The sequence below is a fragment of the Pinus tabuliformis genome, chromosome 8 (genome assembly GCF_031772625.1).
Source record: "Pinus tabuliformis cultivar Carrire ecotype Pingquan chromosome 8, CPIR1, whole genome shotgun sequence".
In the NCBI taxonomy this organism is placed as follows: domain Eukaryota; kingdom Viridiplantae; phylum Streptophyta; class Pinopsida; order Pinales; family Pinaceae; genus Pinus; species Pinus tabuliformis.
In genome coordinates this window covers 1,759,411,929-1,759,432,016 of record NC_142294.1, presented here as the reverse complement: position 1 = coordinate 1,759,432,016, position 20,088 = coordinate 1,759,411,929, and positions in this window count along the sequence as shown.

Genomic DNA, 20,088 nt, shown 5'->3' with positions numbered 1-20,088 from the left:
AGATGTTGGTTTCTAATCCTGTTTGCTTACTTTCATTAGATGCATCAATTTGAGTGTAGATGTTGATTTCTAATCCTATTTGATTGCTTGAATTAGATGCATTGATTTTAGTGTAAATGTTGTTTTCTAATATTATTTGATTGCTTGCATTAGATGCGTTGATTTCAATGTAGATGTTGATTTCTGATTTGATGTAATTGGATGTATGATGGTACTTTAATTTTAAAGTGATTGGATTAACACTGTGCATTGATTTCAGTGTAAGCACAAAAAACATTGACAATGTACATTGATTTTTGTGTTATAGTAATTCAACCTATTAATATTGGAGAGCAAGAGAGACAAAGTATGATGTTTACTACAACACCTCGAGCTAAAGATTTAAATGGTTTATGATTTAACCTGTTCTTTTCATATAATTGATATGAAAAGATGACAAAAGTAACAAGGATGACAATAAGAATAGTAGAAGAAAATAGTTTGAGATTAATCACAATGAAGACTATTTGTAATTAACTATATTATTATTATTCACATTTTCTATCATTCAACACTATTACATTGTCACTTTACATTCAAATTTTTTATTTCATCAATTTTCATCATTAAAGTTATTAACGATATTTATCATCTCAACAAAGTGAGGTAACTAAGCAAATTTAAAATTAAAATTACTAGATTAATCTCAGACATATTTAGCATATTTAAAATAATTATATCAATATTAGATGTATTTACATATTATTGATCAAACTAATCAATAGATTTTCCTTGGTCGCACATGACTGAAACCAACTTAGATCCATCTTAACTCCGAATCTATCAAGCACCGAGAGGGATCAAATCTCTCGAGGTGCAAACCTTTCCTCAAGTTTTGAACTCAAAAAAGAGGTTTTCACATCGAGAGATTTGATCCCTCTTGGTGCTTGATAAATCCAGAGTTAAGATGGATCTAGGCTAGTTGCTTAAGCTCCAATGCAACTATCTTGAGGATCTTCACTTTGTAATTGCAAAAATGAAGATATGTGAGATATTTTCTTCTAAATTTTTGCATAATGGGCATCTACTGGGGAATATCCACCCCCTTTTGCAAACAATTTTCCTAGGTTAAGAGTTTTTTGTTTGGAGCTAGCCACATTAATTTTGATTTTCGCAGAGCTTGTATTTTCAAAAGAAGAAACCACCACCAAATTGCACTTCTATAATGATGGAGCAGCCCAACTTTTTTGTATAATCACCATTTATGGGATTCTTTGATCAAACTATTGAAACCTTATCACCCCCCTAAGATGATACAATTGGAGACTAGGTTGTTGATATAATTATCCCAATTTTTGCTTCTTGACTAGATATAACTAGATCATATGAAGATTTTCATATATATATATATGTCCCACAATTAAGGATGTTGTGATTTAACATCAACCAAAAAGAAATGTCCAAATTGGTGAAGACTATCAAGAAGGTGGGGTGAAAGAAGAAATTTGTCCCCTACAACTAACCAATGTTGCACGAAGTGGGGACGTTTTTTGGAAGTGGGGACGCGGAAGTGTCATTTTCCAAAAATATAGGAAGTGAAGCGTCCGCGGAAGCATCTGCTATATATATATATATATATATTTTGCATTTGTGCTCAAAACAAACATCCCAAGTACCAAATTAATTGTAGAAGACATGAAAACATGCCAATTTTTGCATAAATCAAGATATATATGGCATCCATGATTCCATTGTAGTTACTAGTATGTACAACAATCATCTATATTCTAGCTATTAAAAACATACATAAAATTTTTAAGCATATTATAAAACATAAAAAATTTAAGCATATTATAAAACATAAAACATAGAGAATATTATGATTTATCTAGCAAGTGAGCAACTGTCAACATTTGTCATGTCCAAAATTCAAATAATAATGTTTACAAAATATGTCACTTGGTCACCGCCAAGACAAAAAAGGTTCAAAATTCAAATTCACAAGCCTACAAGACTAATGAGTAATCTATGAAAAAATTAGTATATTGTGAATATATCTACTAATCTCTCCTCCTTCCACCACAAAGAGAACGTGGCGGTGGCCTCCACGTGGTGGCAATGAAGAAGATGGTGCCTGTGGAAGTTGTGGCACTGAAATTGATGAAGAAGAACCCCCTGCTGTTGGTGTTGAACCATGGAACCTAGGAACCAAGGGACCAGATGGGGGTGGGGGTGGCATATCAACACGATCATCATCATCCCAGAATCGCTCAAAAAATTCATTAAAAAAAACACTGGTTAACAAAAAAATTAAAAACATGAATTAGAGAAATGCTTTATAAGGAAAAATTGGAAAATTCATACCACAATGGACATACCTAGATAAGAGCATCCTCTAATTGCTCTAATCGCAACACTCCATCCTCCAAATTTGCCTCCCCTAGATTCTTGTCCCAAATCAACAGGTCTTTATTAGACTTTGCATCTTCACAGTAATGGGACAACAATTGCAAGTTGTAATGAACATAAACCAAGCTCTTTGCCCAGTCTAAACTCAATCTGTTCCTTTTAACACTGTGGATGAAAGAATAAGAGCTCCAACACCTCTCTGCAGAAGAAGTGTTTACCACCTATGATAGCACCCGCAATGCCAAAGCCTGTAGAAGTGGAGTACCCCCTCCATGCATGTTCCACCACTCAAGAGAAGAAAAAGTCTCTTGATCTTTAATTGCATGCATGCTCCCAAATGGATTAGTGTTAAGCGTATAGTTGCTCACCTGTCTCCGTACCAATGCAGCCTCCTCCTCATCAGGGATTAATTTACTCAATGCAGCCATATATTTTCCGTGAACCTCTTGATCTTGGTGTGGTTTTCTCTTGCTTCCCCCCCAGGTGCTGGTGTTGAAAGCCATGATGGATGATAGTATTTAGGTGTCAAAACATATGCTAATGCATGCAATGGAACGTTTAACATTTCCCATCGGTTTTCCACCTCTACACAAATATAATTATATAAAGTGGTATCTCTAGGCTCAACAATGTCTTTAATCTGCCCCAACATGCTATCCATTTGCTCATACACCTCCCCAATTACTGGTCGATCTGAATCTGCAAACTTGATCATGTAATAAATTGGTTTGGTGAATTGCAAAACATATTTAACCTGTGCCCAAAAGTAATTGTCAAGAACAATGTCCTTGACTGCATTAGCACCATCTATGTCAGTGTTAATTTCATCCCATGATTCAACACACACCAGATTAGTTAAAGCTTGTCTCACCTTCGCTAGCCGCCTAAAGGTGAGGTAATAACTAGCAAATCTTGTCTTTGCAATTTTAAGCAACTGCAACTTAGAGTAAGTGCCATAGAAGTAGTTTACCCTTGTATGCCCTGTGATGAATTTAATGAGTTGCTTCCCTCTCATGTAAAGCTCAGTAATCCACCCACATTCTTTGTGCTTCACAATATCATGCATCAAAAGGTTCAATGTGTGAACCAGGCACCCAGACCAAAAGATGTGTGGATGAGTACGCTCAATAATTTTTCTTGCTGCCTTACAATTTGCTGCATTATCTGTGATCACTTGAACCACATTATTTAGACCAACATCTTTGATTGATTGCAATAGGAGATCTGTAATGTTTTGTGCAGATGCACTGATGGAGGAGGAGTCATGACATGTAATAAATACTGCACCACTAGAAGAAACACCAAGAACATTTATCAAATGTTGGTTTCTAATATTTGTCCACCCATCAGATACAATGGATACCCCAGAATCTACCCACTCATTTGTAAAATGTGTCAAAGAACTTTGAACCTTATCTTTTTCTCTTTCTAATAACACTGTTCTAGCTTTCTCATAGTTGGGGGCCTTGTATCCTTTTGGGGCTTCATTGATGGCCTTTACCATTTCATGCCAATAGGGAGAGCGAAGCACATTGAATGGTACAACGCAAGCACAAAGAAAATGGACTTTCTTTCCATCCACATCATCCCTCCCAGCAACATTAAGGAAATCCCCTATTGTTCTTCTACCTCCAGAGCTTGCAGAAGTACCATGAGGAGATGAGAAGCTACCAAATCTAGAGGATGCACTTGATTCAGAATGAGTTTTTTGTTTCTTGTTTTTTTGTTGTGCAGCCATTTCTATTTGGATGTATTTTCTTCTTTCTTTAATTGACATGTTTGGGAAAATTTGTACCCCCACAGGACCCTTTTTTTCATCACTATCCAGCACCCCACAAAGATGCCTCCTCAGACGAGTATATGAACCACAATATGGTTTTCCTCCATGAAAACCATGAGGGCACACAAATTTGTAATATCCACCACCCTTTCCCCCATCAAGTTTGGTCACATAGTTCCAAAAGGGTGTTGATGTAGCTTTCCCATCTTGTGTTTCAGTGTCCCCTTCAGGTTCATCCCCTTCCTCTTCAAACCCTTCCTCCTCATCATACATTGGGTCACTCATATTGGGACCACTGTCCTCTTGTGTTTCTTCCCTTCTATTCTTATTCCCCTTTGCCATCATTAAAACCAAGAGTGGAATGATACATAGAAGCCAAAAGAACACCATCTTGGAATATGGATATAGGTGGTGGACAACCTGTAAGTAAAGGAGGAAGTAGAAACAATGGGAAAGAGTAGGAGAGGGAGGAGAAAAATACAAAAAAATTGTCAAAAAAATAAGGGAGTTTGGGGTTTGAACTTACCTCTTTAGCTCTTGTAGATGAAGTCCTCCAAGCTCTTGCTCCAAGCTCCTCCTCCTTCTCCTAGCTCCTCCTCCTTCACTCCTCCAAGCTCTCCTCTCTTCTCCTCTCCTTTCCTCTCTTCTCTTCTCCTCTCTTCTCTTCTCCAACTCTCATAAACTCAAAGTGAGAAAATGAGGAATGAATGGGGGCTTTATTCTCTTCATTCCTCACCTTAACCTCACTCTAACCTCACCCTAACCTCACCCTAACCTCACCCTAACCCACCCCCTTTATGCTAAGTTAACATAAATTAAAAAAAAAAAAAATGATTTTTTGCCTTGTGCACGACCTCTTTCGGAAGCGTACGGGAAGCATACGCTTCCTCCTCCGAAGCGTCATGCTTTCGAGGCTCGAAGTGCCATACGAAGCGCGCTTCGTAGGCCTGGAAGCGGCGCTTCTATACCACGCTTCCGAATTTCCAGGAAGCGGCAAAAAATTTGGAAGCGCGCTTCCGGCCAAGCTTCCTAGGCGCTTCCGTACGGGATGCGCTTTGGGGCTTGGAACCAGGGGGGGGGGTGGGGGGCACTTCATGCAACATTGCACCTAACCATAGGTTCCACACAAATTTCACCTTTTCTTCATTTCCCACATGCCACACTACCAATCTCCTACCAGCGGGAAGGCATAAACAAAGGCCCTCCACATGATCGAACCGTTTGACTGTTTTCTAAGCTACTTATACCTATTCCTCAATTGATATATTGTGGAGGTATTTCAATTTCAATACCTACCCCTAGAGGGAAACATTATACATAAATACCATAAAATGCACATTGCTAAAGCCTTGCTAAAAAGAGAAATATTTTTTAACCCCAACCACATAAACTCTTAGGGAAGACCACTAATAAGATATGTATATGATTTAAACAATAAAATATTTAAAGATTTATTATTAAATATTTTAAATATAAAAATGATAATGTTATATTAAGTTTAATAATTTTTTATTTGAATTATTAATAGAACTATATTCTTTATTTAAGTAATTAAGTATTTTGAATATCATATTAATTTTATTTAAGATTCAGTAACTCTCTTACTTTGATTCTTTAAAGTTATTATTCTCTCACTAATAAACATAGTTGAGATATAGATAGACAAAAATAGTTTGATTAAAAACAATCTACAATGTACAAACATTCACTATAAGATTAGTTTGGCTACAATGTAGTTGATAATATCTAATTGTACAAATAATGCATATGCCTACAAAAAATCTAGGTCTATGGGTTAGAATTACAATTTCACATGTATTTACGATCTTATACATTAGAGGAGTTTAGTTTGCAAAGGTATTTCAACGTGAAAGTGCATAATAAAATGAGTTTCCATTATTGTGAGTTTATAAATTAATCTTGAAAGTATGATATTAGAATAACTTTTCATTATTGCCAATGAGTGCATAAATTCATGAGAGAATTAGCTTGAAAAAATGCAATGAACCCATTAGGATCGTAATGGGTATCACTATAAGCCTTGGGACATATATTCTCAGAAAGGCAAGAGAAATTAGTGGTTTTACACATCTAGGGATCACAATAGGAGCTTGTATAACAATATTGAGACTTATTGAAGGAGAAATATACACTTTTATTATCCATAACATAACCATGTGCACTCTTCACTTGAAGAGAAGACATGAAAATTGATTTCAAATTGTTGATGCAAGTTGTGAATGTGTATGCCATAGAGCATTTATGGAGATCTATGAAAATGAGAAGATTGTAGCTGTCTATACGGTCGACATCATAAATATCCTAGGCATTTCAGGGGAAGTTAATAAGCATGATGAGTGGAACACATCTAGCATATTTATAAGAAATATGGCCACCACACTTACATGTGTCTCACAGGCCCCAATCATGGTGACTTCGTATTCAACTTAATTATCATAATATAATAATGATTAACAAGGAGTAACCTTGGCATCTTGAGATTCAACTTGACCATCCTAAGAGGAAAATGATTGACAAGGCCTTTTGAGTCATTGGACATAATCTATCATTGGTGAGAAATGGCATGTTGGTATAATGGTTACATATGTTTAGTAACATAATAGTCATAGTAAAACATCACCTCACCCTTAACAAACAACTACTAACTAAGCCACTTCCACTCAAATATGAGAACCAAATAAATACTAAATACTAAAAAAAGGATGGATGCAACAATTAGATGGATAAATTTGACCTCATTTGAGTTGAATACAATTGAAAAACATGGATGACATCATATATGTGGCGGTGAATGATGAAGGGAAGGGTGCTTTACATTTTTAATTTTTCATATTCAAATTGAATGTTTTGAAATTAATTTATTATGAATACATGCGTTATTAGACACTCTAGGCTTTTATAGACCATAAATAAATCATAAGAGGGTTTGCATTTAATGTAGTGTGAGTTTGATCCATAAATAATGGACATATGACTGGTCCATCTCATTAGTATGGATGTTTCTCAATTGTTGTACAGGTCATTTGAGTTCACTACCTATATAACGAATTATGTAATAAACAACTTCTATAGAAACAAAAAAATATTCCACTCTACACTCCAACATTGAGTAAGAAAAAAAATATTCTGCTACAAAAGCGTTGATGCACCTTAAGTTCTTCACTTACAAGCTATTGGTCATACTAAGAGAACAACATAATAGGTGATAAAGGGAATCAACATTTGTCTATATGCAAAAATGGATTTATGGATCGTGTTTCAAAAAAATGAAGTTGCTATGAGTGTAAAAACAAATTTAGACATAACAAGCTAGAAATATTTCAACAATAACAAATGAAAACACCCATGAGATGAATCAAGTTGATAAAAAATGAAGGAAATGTTCTTTAGGAATATTTAGTCACTTAGTAGTGGAGAAAAACACCCAACGGTATACACATTTTCCTAAGCAAAGTATAAAAATCCAAAGTGTCTATAAATTCCTCCAAGTAGAGGATAAAATGCCCACGAGTCTATACTTTTTTCCAAGTAGTAAAGTGTTGGGTTGTGTTATATTCTTTCCACGACTAGCCCACATAGTTAACCGAGGGGTTAGATGGGGGGCGGAGCCCCCCCCTTCATTGCGTTGATTGTGTAGCGTGGGGGGGGGGTCATAGGGGGTTTTGAGGGGTACCCGTAACCCCACTTTATGGGGTTCGGGGCAGAACCCTAGAAATTTTTGGTTTTGGACCCTATGTTAGGTTGGGCGGACCCACCTATGGTTTTGTGCATGATTTTCACACATGTTTTTGGACGCGATGGTTGTGGACGTGATGGTTTTCGGTCCATGGTATTAGATGCTTCGACATGCATAAATATGTATTGTAACATTGAAAGGAAAATAATGAAAAATCAAGGTAGTAGTCCTGGTTTTGGGATCCAGGGGAAAATCTTTGTGTATATGTGTTTTATGTGTTATGCTCTCACATTGTTTATTTTATGTGTTTTAGAATTCATATGCAGGTAATTTATGTACGAGGTTAAAACCTACATTTGGTATCAGCGCTGTTATGGCTTCAAGGGGATGCCTTTGTCGCTGAGGGGTTTTTCTCGGGCCTGTGGTAGACCTTGTTCTGTGGGAAATCTGTGAGATCGATTTTGGTGGTGAAAGAAGAAGGCGAGTAGTGGAAAGATAGAGATTGAGAAATTTAATGGTTAGAGTTTTGAGTTGTGGAAACTCAAGATGGAGGATCTGTTGGTGGATAAAGATTAGTGGATCACGGTATATCCAGGTACTAAACCAACGGGAGTGTCCGATGAAGAATGGAAGAAGTTGGATCGGAAGGCAAAGAGCACAATAAGATTGTGTGTCTCAAATTCAGTATTGTTGAATGTATTGGGCGAAGCTACAACGAAGGCTTTGTGGGACAAGTTAGCGACTTTGTACCAATCTAAGTCTCTGGTGAATAAATTGTTCATGCGGAAAAAGCTGTATAACCTGAGGATGAAAGATGGAGACTCGGTGACAGAGCATCTGAATGCATTTAATACTGTGGTAAGTCAGTTAGCATCTGTTGATATTAAAATTTCAGATGAAGATAAGTGCATCAATTTTTTGTGTTCTCTACCAGCTTCGTGGGATAGTCTGGTTATTGCAATAGGTAGCAATGCAATTGCCTTGTAGTTGGATGAAATAGTCTCATCCTTGCTGACGGAGGAGATGAGACAGAAAAATATGGAGAGCCAAAATGGTGATGCCTTGTCTGTACGAGGACGGTCCCAGAACAGAAACAAAAATAAGCCATCGAGTGGGAGACCTAATCTAGAGGGAGATCTAAATCTCCAGGAAAACCTGTGAAAGTGGTGTGCTAGAAATGTCGAAAGGAAGGGCACTACAAAAGGGACTGTAAATCTAAAGCTCCGGATAAAGGAAATGGATCTGATGATGCTCCTTCTACAGAGGCGAAAACCACCTCAGATGAAGGTGGGGATGTGTACTTGGCTTCTTCAAGTACACATGTAGATCATGAGGCATGGTTGATTGACTAAGGTGCATCCTTTCACTTCACTCCCCATAGAGAGTGGTTCTGTGAATATGAGAAATACGATGGTGGTGATGTCTTCTTAGGGGATGATAGGAAGGCTAGAATCGTTGGTCACGGAAAAGTAAAGCTGAAGTTGCAAGGTGGAAGGGTTAGAACACTTCTGGGTGTTCTGCATATTTCTACGTTGGCCAGAAATCTGATTTCTATAAGCAAGCTGGATGATGCAGGTGTAAAAACCATGTTCGAGAAGGATACATGCAAGATGGTTCGAGGGGCACTGGTATTGATGCGGGGAGTTCGGATTGGAACTCTGTACAAGCTACAAGGTAGCACTGTTGTTGATGGGTGCAACAACTCTGTAGTTCCTGAAAGTGGAGCAGAAAATTTAGTGGTCTCTAGAGAGAAGACCATGCTGTGGCATCAAAGGCTTGGACATATTGGAAAGAAGAGCCTTCAAATACTTCATGGTAAAGGTATGGTAGAAGGTATGAGTAATAGCTCTCTGGATTTTGATTTCTGTGAAAACTGTGTATATGGGAAGCAGAATCGGGTGAGTTTCCCCTCTGGTGGTAAAAGGGAGAAACATATATTAAAGCTTGTGCGTAGTGATGTGTTTGGACCTGTGAAGGTTCCATCACTGGGTAAGTCTGTGTACTATGTATCATTTATAGATGACTTCTCAAGGAATACATAGATATATTTCCTTAAGAAGAAATCTGAAGTCTTTGACAGGTTTAAAGAATTCAAGGCTCTGGTGGAAAACCAGACAGAGAAGAAGATAAAGGTTCTGAACACAGATAACGGTGGAGAGTTTTGCAGTAAGGAATTTGAAGAATTCTGTAAGAATTGTGGTATAGCACAACAAAAGACTACTCCATATACACCTCAGCAAAATGGAGTTGCAGAAAGAATGAACAAGACGTTGATGGAAAGGGAAAGAAGCATGCTTAGTGGTGTCAGGTTATGACAAGAATTCTAGGTAGAGGAAGTGGAGACAACATGTTACCTGGTCAATAGATCACCTTCTTTAGCTTTGGAAGATAAAACTCCACAAGAGATATGGACTGGTAAGAAACCCTCTCTTTCACATCTGAGGGTATTTGGATGTGATGCATATGTACATGTTCCAAAGGAGAAACGAACCAGGTTGGATAGTAAATCTGAAAAGTGCATCTTTATTGGGTATAAGGATGGTTTAAAGGGTTATAAGCTTTGGAACCTAGTAACAAGGAAGGTTGTGTACAACCGAGATGTGGTGTTCAGAGAGGTGAAGGATTTCATTAAACATGAAGTCCAACCAAAGGAACTGAGAAGATAGAGTTTGAGCTAAAGGAGGAAGAATCAGACTCTATAGTAGAGGAGGAATCAGAAGATGAAGAGCCACAAAATCCAGGTGTGAGAAGATCAGTTCGAGAAAGAAGGCAACCAGAAAGGTATATTCCACTTGCTTTCTGTTTAAATTTTGTTTTATCTATTAATGATAATGATTCCAGAACTGTGAAGGAAGCAGTAGATTCAGAGTATGGAAAACTCTGGAAAAAGTCTATGCTTGATGAAATAGCATCTTTGCACAAAATGAGGCTTGAGATCTAGTGGAGTTGCCGGCTGGAAGGAAACCCATTGGTAGCAAATGGGTGTTCAAGAAGAAGACAAATGAAGAAGGAAAGGTGGAGAAATAAAAAGCTCGGTTGGTAGCAAAAGGTTATTCCCAAGTGCCGAAAATTGATTTTGGTGATATTTTTTCTGCTGTTTCCAAGATAACTTCTATTAGATTACTTTTATCTGTTGCTGTTTCTTTTGATTTTGAGGTAGAACAGATGGATGTGAAGACAAAATTTTTTCACAGGGATCTGGAAGAGGAAATCTACATGAAGCAACCTGAAGGCTTTGCGGTGAAGGGTAAGAAAGAATTAGTATGCAAGTTACAGAAGTATCTGTATAGATTAAAACAATCACCAAGGATGTGGTATCAAAAATTTGATACATTTATACGGGGACTTGGCTTCACCAGAGGCAAAGCAGATCACTGTGTGCATTTTAAATTAATTGGTGACCGTGTTATTTATTTGGTCTTGTATGTGGATGATATGTTGCTGGTTGGAAATGAAAAAGAAATTATCCAGGATTTGAAGACCCAATTGACCTCCAAATTTGACATGAAAGATCTTGGTGCTGCAAACTATATTTTGGGCATGGAAATTAAAAGATATTGGGCAAAGAGGAAGCTCTAGTTAAACCATAGGAAATGTGTCGAGACAATATTGCAGAGATTTAATATGCAGGATAGTAAACCGGTGAAGGTTCCTATTCCTATAGGTGTAAAGTTATCTGTTGAACAATGTCCCAAGACACAAGAAGAGGAAGAGGACATGTACCGTGTTCCATATGCAAGTGCAGTCGATAGCCTGATGTATGCAATTGTCTGTACTAGACCAGACATTGCACATGCATTATCATACAAGTAAGGACTTCCTAAAACAATTCCACATATATCCAAAGGAATTATGTCTAACTCAACCTCATCTACAAATGGTGACCCAAAAGAAAACTTGAGTTTGCACTGTCTAGTCACTTGTAGTTGTGCTTTATCATTCAATCATCCTAATGGGTATGGTTTCTTGTGAGGTGTAGTTGCTAATCCTAATTTCTTTACAATTGCTTCAGAAATTAAATTTACTTGTGAGCCACTATCAAACAGAGTATTGAACAAGTTTATGTCAAAACCAGGAAAGGAGCATTGGACAACAGTGAAGCGGGTTTTTAGGTATTTCCGTGGCACTAGTGATTATGGTTTGTGCTACCAAGCAAGATGATGATTGGATAGAGTGTTGGATATTCGTGGCTTTGTTGATGCAGACTGGGCTGGAGATATGGATCAGAGAAGATCTACAAGTGGGTATGTGTTTAACCTATTTGGAGGTGCAGTCATTTGGATGAGTAAGAAACAATCTGTACTGGCACTATCAACTACAGAGACATAATACATGGCATCCACTCATGCAAGCAAGGAAGTAGTTTGGTTGCAGAGATTGAGTTAAATTATGGGGCTAGTACAGGGAGCTATAAGGATAGACTGTGACAGCTAAAGTGCAATTTTCTTGTCAAAGAACCCTGCATATCATTCAAAGACAAAGCACATTGATTTCAATATCACATTTTGGGGGATATGATAGAAGACAAAAAGGTGTTGTTGGTAAAGGTGGACACTTTGAAGAACACTACAGATGCATTGACAATATCTGTGAGCTTCGAGAAGTTCTCTTGGTGTAGAGAAACAATGGGCATTACAGAGTTGGATAAATGACTAAGCTCTCTTGTGGTCCCCTGTGGAAAGAAAACAACAAGTGGGAGAATGTTGGGTTGCGTTATATTCTTTCCACGACTAGCCCACGTATTTAACCAGGGGGTTAGAGGGGGGTGGAGCCCCCCCCTTGTTGTGCTGATTGTGTAGCGGGGGGGGTTTGAGGGGTACCCGTAACCCCACTTTATGGGGTCTGGGGCAGCACCCCGGAAAATTTTGGTTTTGGAACCTATGTTAGGTTGGGCGGACCCACCTATGGTTTTGTGCGTGATTTTTGGACATGCTTTTGGATGAGATGGTTTTCGGTCCATGGTTTTGGATGTGATGGTTTTCGGTCCATGGTATTGGATGCTTCGGCATGCATAAATATGTACTATAACATTGAAAGGATAATAATGAAAAATCAAGCTGGTACCGGTTTTGGGATCCAGGGGAAATCTCTGTGTATATGTGTTTTATGTGTTATGCTCTCGCATTGTTTATTTTATGTGTTTTAGAATTCGTATGTAGGTAATTTTTGTATGGGGTTAAAACCTACATAAAGAAAATTAATAACACTATGGTTTGTGTATAGCTTATGGGAAAAGGAAAATATCCCAAAAAGAAATTTATGGCTATTGATAGCTTGTGGGAAAAAGAAAGACTACGGATAGGTGATATAAGATGAAAATACACTTCAAAAGAGTATGCATAGATTGTTCTTAGTCATAACCAAAACATCCAATGAAGAGTTTCAAGTGCAGAATAATTCATTCACCATGAAATTGAAACCATTACACACATATCTTAACATTTAAGGGAAATTTTTATTATTCTTAAGGGGTGAACTATACATAGATTTTGTGTATTGTTACTCATTAACAATACAAAAGTGCAGATGGTCATGGCTCAAAGACACTTTCACTCAACAGGGATAGGATCTTCTATCCACTCAACTTCAAGCACACTTCCCTCTTCAAGCTCTCATTTCTTCTATTTTCCTCCGTATTTCTCCTTGCATCTCCCTATTTATGTCCTTCTTCACTATAACCTTCAACTTTAATGGGTTACCTTTGAAAGGACAACCATTATAATGGTTCATTTACACCTCCAAAATTTTCCAAAAAGACAAAATAAAATAAAAGATGAAGTGTTTATGAATTTTACAAAATGTAAAGAAAATATGTGCTTATTACAAAGTTTGGAGAGGATTCAATTCGAATCACACCTCCCAATTTATAGGATTTTGGTCATTGTTGGAGAAGACATTTGCTTCTATAATAAGTCGTTGGATAACCAATTCTCCTTGGTATGCAAGTGCAAGAAAATCCTCTATACAATTGACCTTGACTCTCCAAGCTCTCTTCTTGGCTTCTTGTTTCTTGGGATGGATTTTTAGATGAATTCTCCATATTTGACTAATGTATAGTTAATCTATAGTACTCAAATGATCCGGATTTAAACAGGAACGCAACAAATTACAGAGATAACCATAAACATAGAGATGCAACAGAAATAATATTTCATTTCATTACTATAAAAAATTGAAATATGCTTACAAACAGAAATGGAAATAAACCAGCTAGGGCGATGGTAGCGTATCTCTGAGAAGAGATGTGGTGGCTACATGCCTCTGAATCGTGTTACAATTAGGCTCGAAGGCCTATTTATTATTGAGAAACAATGGAAAACCCTAAACATCCAAAAACCTTACCCTAGGAGATGAAACACCAAACTGTGGGCCTAGTTTGGGTAAATTGGTACCTCAACTTCCCAGGGTCGTAACTTTGGCATACGATCTTCGTTTGACGTGTACAATATCTCATTAGAAAGATCTATCCAAGGAATACAACTTTGGGATGAGAAATATCAATTTTAAACCTCTGTTACTCCCATTTTTACCAAAAACGTCATTTAGGGCCTCAAAACGGCTCCGGAAGTTCAGGACCCGAAAAACTGCGAAAAATAGTAAATTGTGCTACAAATAAGGAAACTAAAAAACTAAAAGAGACAGTTGTGGAGGTCCAAGTGGGATAGGTGGGTGGACACCAACATCCACATGAATCATTCCTCCCTCCTTAGGAAGCAATGGTCGCCATTGTGTTGAGTTCCTTCATGAGATGAGGAAAATTTTGCTGAACTTGGTCCTTGGTGAGCAATTCTGCAACCTATGATGTGTCTAGTAATGGTGGGAAGCATGGTTGAGGGCTGTCCACATTGAACACTCAGTGCAAGCAAAGAAATGGGGGAATGCTGTTCTCCAAAGCATGTTTCCCACAACCTTGGAAATGGTGTAAGGGCCATATCAGAGCGGGCTGAGCTTTTGATGGGCTCTTGTAAGGTGTTCTTTCTGCAGATGTAACCAGACTTTGTCGCCCACTTGAAACTTGTGTGGTACCTGATGCTGATCATGCTGCTTGTACTTGTCATTTTTCATAATGGAGTAGTGATATATTGGCCTATTGGGTAGAGTTTCTCTAGGAGTCAGATCGAATGAATGCTTGACTTCACAGTGCAACGGTACCCTTGTGGGTGAGGAGAATATGTTCCTATGTCCTTTCATGACCATATCCATCTGCTACTACTTCTACGTGGAGGAACCCTTCGCGGGGGTCATGGATGTGGCGACGATCTTCCCCTTCTTTTGAGAGTGAACCAGACAGAAAATGAATTTCCTAGTCTGGGAGACGATCTTGCTGCATTTCTTAGCAGAGATCAAAGAGGTGGCGATAGGTGGGGCTACCTCCGGTATCTTGTATAATGAATTACCCAAAGAAATAATGATAGTGCGAGGCCTTGACTCGTACACATCATGTCGCCTCCACAAGTATGGTTGGCCTAATAATACATCACAAACATCAAGAGGTGCAACATCACACAATACCTCATCTGTGAAGGGCTTGATGCTGTAGGAAAGGTGACACTGCTGGCTGACTCTAAGATCTCATCCTTGGTGAAGCCACCCGATACTGTACGGCTACAAGTGTGATGTAGTCGGTAGGCCCAACCGCTTCATGATCTCTGCTGAAATGAGTTTCTTTTGGATTCCACTTTCAACAATGAATTACAGCGGTGAACCCTTCACCCACATCTGTGAGTGGAAAAGGCGCTCCCCCTCCTCTAGATCTTCGAGCTCACTCTTCTGGATCTTGGCGGTGGCAACAATGGCGCTGGATTCTGCGTAAATGATCTGCTTCCCTTTGCCATTCCCCTTGTCGAAACATGCATATGATTCTGAGGCCTTCAACTTGGCCACCAACGACTGCTTGGTTCGACACTCACTTGTGTTGTGAGTGGGGCTCTTATGGAACTCACATCACTTTCCTGTGTCCTTTCTTGACTCTTTGGTGTTGTTCTTTTTTTGTGGCTTCGACGGGTTGTCTTGGGTTGCCCCATCTTGGCTTTGTCCTTGGTTCTGCGGTTTGGGGAAGCCTTTCCCTTGCTTCGGATTCACAAATCCAAAGTCTTGCTTTTTCTGTTTAAAATTTTACTCGATTTTGACAACGTATTGGTATGCCATGCTGAGCAAGGAAGTGTTCAGGAACTCCATCTTTTCCTGGATGTACCTGTGTAGGCCGCTGTCTAGTCAATTTAACGTCTTAAATTTCTCTACATAAATTATCAATCCGGGTATCGTAAACTGATGAAGTGTGGTGCACCATATGTGCTTAGTTAACCCTTTTCTTACTTCGTTCTTTTATAGATTTTATTTTGTTTTGGGGTTTTGTTTTTGTTGGTTTCCTAAAGTGTTTAATACAAATGGAAATCCTATTTTAAGGTCTCAAGAATACTTTTAAAGGTCAAGTATGGGTAGAGATTTCAAGACAAGGTTTATGTCCCTAATGGTAACTTCCAAAACTTAGCACTTCAAAAGATCTCAAAACATGCTATTGATCAAATCAGTGCTTCAACAAAAGTGTAAATATGCAACTACTTAAACCAAACAAAAGATAAAACACTGATAATGAAATCACTGTCTCTGCTGCTTGTCTAAATACGGAAATAAAAGTTAAGGTATTGCAATCAAACAAATCAACAACTGCAAACTAATAAAAGTAAAATCAAATCACATCATTCATAGTTCGATTCCTCACCAGTTAGTCTAAGCTATGGCTTTCGGAGGTAACCGTCAATGATATGAGCAAGTTGATGTCTAATTGCAGAAAAGTAAAACTAAAATCAAATCACAACATTCATAATCCGATTCCTCGCCAAATAGTCTAAGCTATGGCTTTCGGACGTAACCGTCAATGATATGAGCAAGTTGATATCTAATTGCAGAAAGTAAAACTAAAATCAAATCACAACATTCATAATATGATTCCTCGCCAGTTAGTCTAAGCTATGGCTTTCGGAGGTAACCGTCAATGATATGAGCAAGTTGATATCTAATTGCAGAAAAGTAAAACTAAAATAAAATCACAACATTCATAATCCGATTTCTCGCCAGTTAGTCTAAGCTATGGCTTTCGGAGGTAACCGTCAATGATATGAGCAAGTTGATATCTAATTGCAGAAAAGTAAAACTAAAATCAAATCACAACATTCATAATCCGATTCCTCGCCAGTTAGTCTAAGCTATGGCTTTCGGAGGTAACCGTCAATGATATGAACAAGTTGATATCTAATTGCAGAAAAGTAAAACTAAAATCAAATCACAACATTCATAATCCGATTCCTCGCTAGTTAGTCTAAGCTATGGCTTTCGGAGGTAACCGTCAATGATATGGGGAATTTGATATCTAAACTAACTGACAAAGCAAATGAATAAAACTGAAATCAAAGCATAACTGAAATTGAAAAGCTAAAAAAAATAAAGTCAGCAGAGAGGCAAATCTCATGTCACTATTTGATGCAAAAACATGTAAAGAAAAACTAATCTACAATCAATCGGTTGAACACACTTACATGAATTAAAATTGCATGAATGGAAAATCTAATCTATCAAACGTGAAAGCAATCAAATGACATAATGAAATCAAAGAAAAATTACAAAATGAAATCTACTCTATCTTACATTCTAATATGCTCCACGACATCTACTTCATATCTCCTTCCATGTTGAGAACATCAAAGCTTTATTCAAATTCTTCAAAATTACAAAGTACAACAAAGTTTTCCAAAGCTTTCCAAAGCCATCTCACAAGCTTAAGAACTAACAAGCTCGAAGCTAAGCTAAGACTCACAAGCTAAGCTCTAAACTCTAAGCTAACAAATGAAGGAGAAAGATCTCCTATTTATATAAAAAGATGAGAAGCCATCTCATTAATGAGAGTCCATGAATCTCTCCCTCTACCTCTAGAGTCCTAATCAAAATAGGAGCTGATAAGACACATGTCTTCTTAGAGTTTCAATACAATTAGGAGATGTGACACATATCCTCATGATCCCATGATTCTTTCCACTCAAATTCGAATTTGGCCTTAGAGTGCCACATAAGGGTTTTCTAGAAGTCTCCTTTTGACCTACACAAGTCAACAATCTCAACCCACTTGTTAGGTATAAGCATATGCACATTATTTTCTAATTTTTAACCACAAATTCACTTAAAAAGGCTAAGAATTAATAAAGTTTGGAAAAACATAAATGTGGCCCAATGATAATTAAAGCGAGATGAATGTAGTGACATAGTAGTGAAATGGAGGTAAAATGAAGGTGATATAATGGACATAATAGTGAAACTGTAATGGAAATTAATGACATTTTCAAGACCCAACATAACCCCCAACTGAAGTTATTGCATGTCCTCATGCAATATATATTACATTAACTCTTTTGATCCTTGAGCTTTGGCTTAACTTTGCATGATATCATTTGATAACTTCATATTTCAGCAAAGTGTTTTACTTGAATTGCAACATGATTGGTTCTTGTGTTACAACCAATTTTGTTGTTGTTGTTGCATTCTATTTTGATCTTTGTACTTTGCATAATGATATTTTGATTATTTTTGCAAAGTATATCTTTATTGTATTGCATGATGGTTGGTTCTTGTATGACAGCCATGATTTTGTTTGTATCCAATTTATCCTTTAAGCAATTTTTTTGAAAAGCCATTGTATACTCATAATAACAATGTAATAGTTAATATATATTGGAATTATGTGGGCTCCTGAGTATGATATGGACATGACAAGATATGAAGATGAATGTATTCCCCCCTCAACTAATGGCATTGACAATTTTATGAAATGAAGAAGAGAAATGTTTTTCCAACAATTATCATTCTAGCTTTTTATGGAATTCTATGGTCAAAAGTTAGAAAATTACGTTCCTTAACTTACCCTTTGGAATGGATGAGTTGTATGTGTGGTGGCTGCAAAATTCTGATCATATTCTTCTTCAAGTGGCTGAACAAGAGGAGTCATGGATAAAGAGATAATATGACTTTTTATTGCTTCTATTAAAACTTGCTGAATCTGCTCCAAAATGCTGAAAATAATAGTCTTCATGTCTTCAAAACTCATTGGCACAATTCCTACTATGTGAAAAGATGTTCTGATGTCGAGCATGGTAGGAAATTGTTGACTTAGTGACCATTAATGGATGCCACTAGTCAACACGAGAACTCTCACAATTGATGACAATGAGAGTCAAGATGCCCAAACACATCTTGCTAGGTACAAATGATTTTGCCGATGTCGAGTAACCTAGAAGATCTGACGAATAAGGGACATTAATGTATTCCCATTGTTTGTCAGCATGAGAACTTGCCATTAAGGCATGCAAGCCTCAAGGTGTTTGTACAAAGAACTTAGACTCAAAGGACTATGGACTCAATAATTTGCATTGAATCAAGGCTTATTTGCGAAATGAAAATGACAAGAAATGGAAGATGAATCTGGAAGATGACAATGGAGATAGAAATGGCAATGGGCAATAAGCATGTGAATGGGCCTCTTGCTTTTATTTGTAGGTTATGAATGGACAAAAGAGATGGAAAGTGTATGTGAATGTAAATGGTAAATATGGAGTGAAATGAGGTGAATGGTTTATTATGAAGTATGGATGTGATGGAGACAATAGTATCTGAAAGTTTTTCAAGTGTTTGGATCTGATTTTGCATCAGCATATTTTCTCTTTGTTGCTGATCATCCTCTTATGAAACAAATTGGTCTCTTAGAGAGACACCATTCTCTTGTAGTCATTTGTCTTTCCTCTTGGAACCTGCAAAAAAAACTAATACTTCTTCTGCAATGGAATGTAAGATTATCAAAGGAGAGAGATGGCCAATCTCTCTAGTTATGATATTTACACACAAAACTAAGAATTTGTATTAATGAAACAAGTTCTTAAAGGAAATCAAAAGAATTTATACCTGCTTTGGAATTGGTGCCCCAAGTTGAATGTTGCTTCTTTTCAGCAATTTATTTCATTATTTGCCATTTCAAACTCTAATGATGAATTTCTCATTGTATAGATCTTGTTGAGATCTTTCCAATGATACTTGAATCATCAAAATCTGATTTTGTATGAGAAAGTTAGGTTGATTTGAAAAATGAAGTTTTTTAGCTGCGAAATTGGAGAACAGCTACGGAATTGGACTTTAACTACGAAATGTCGACGGTTTCTGTAGCTAAAAATATTGAATAAAA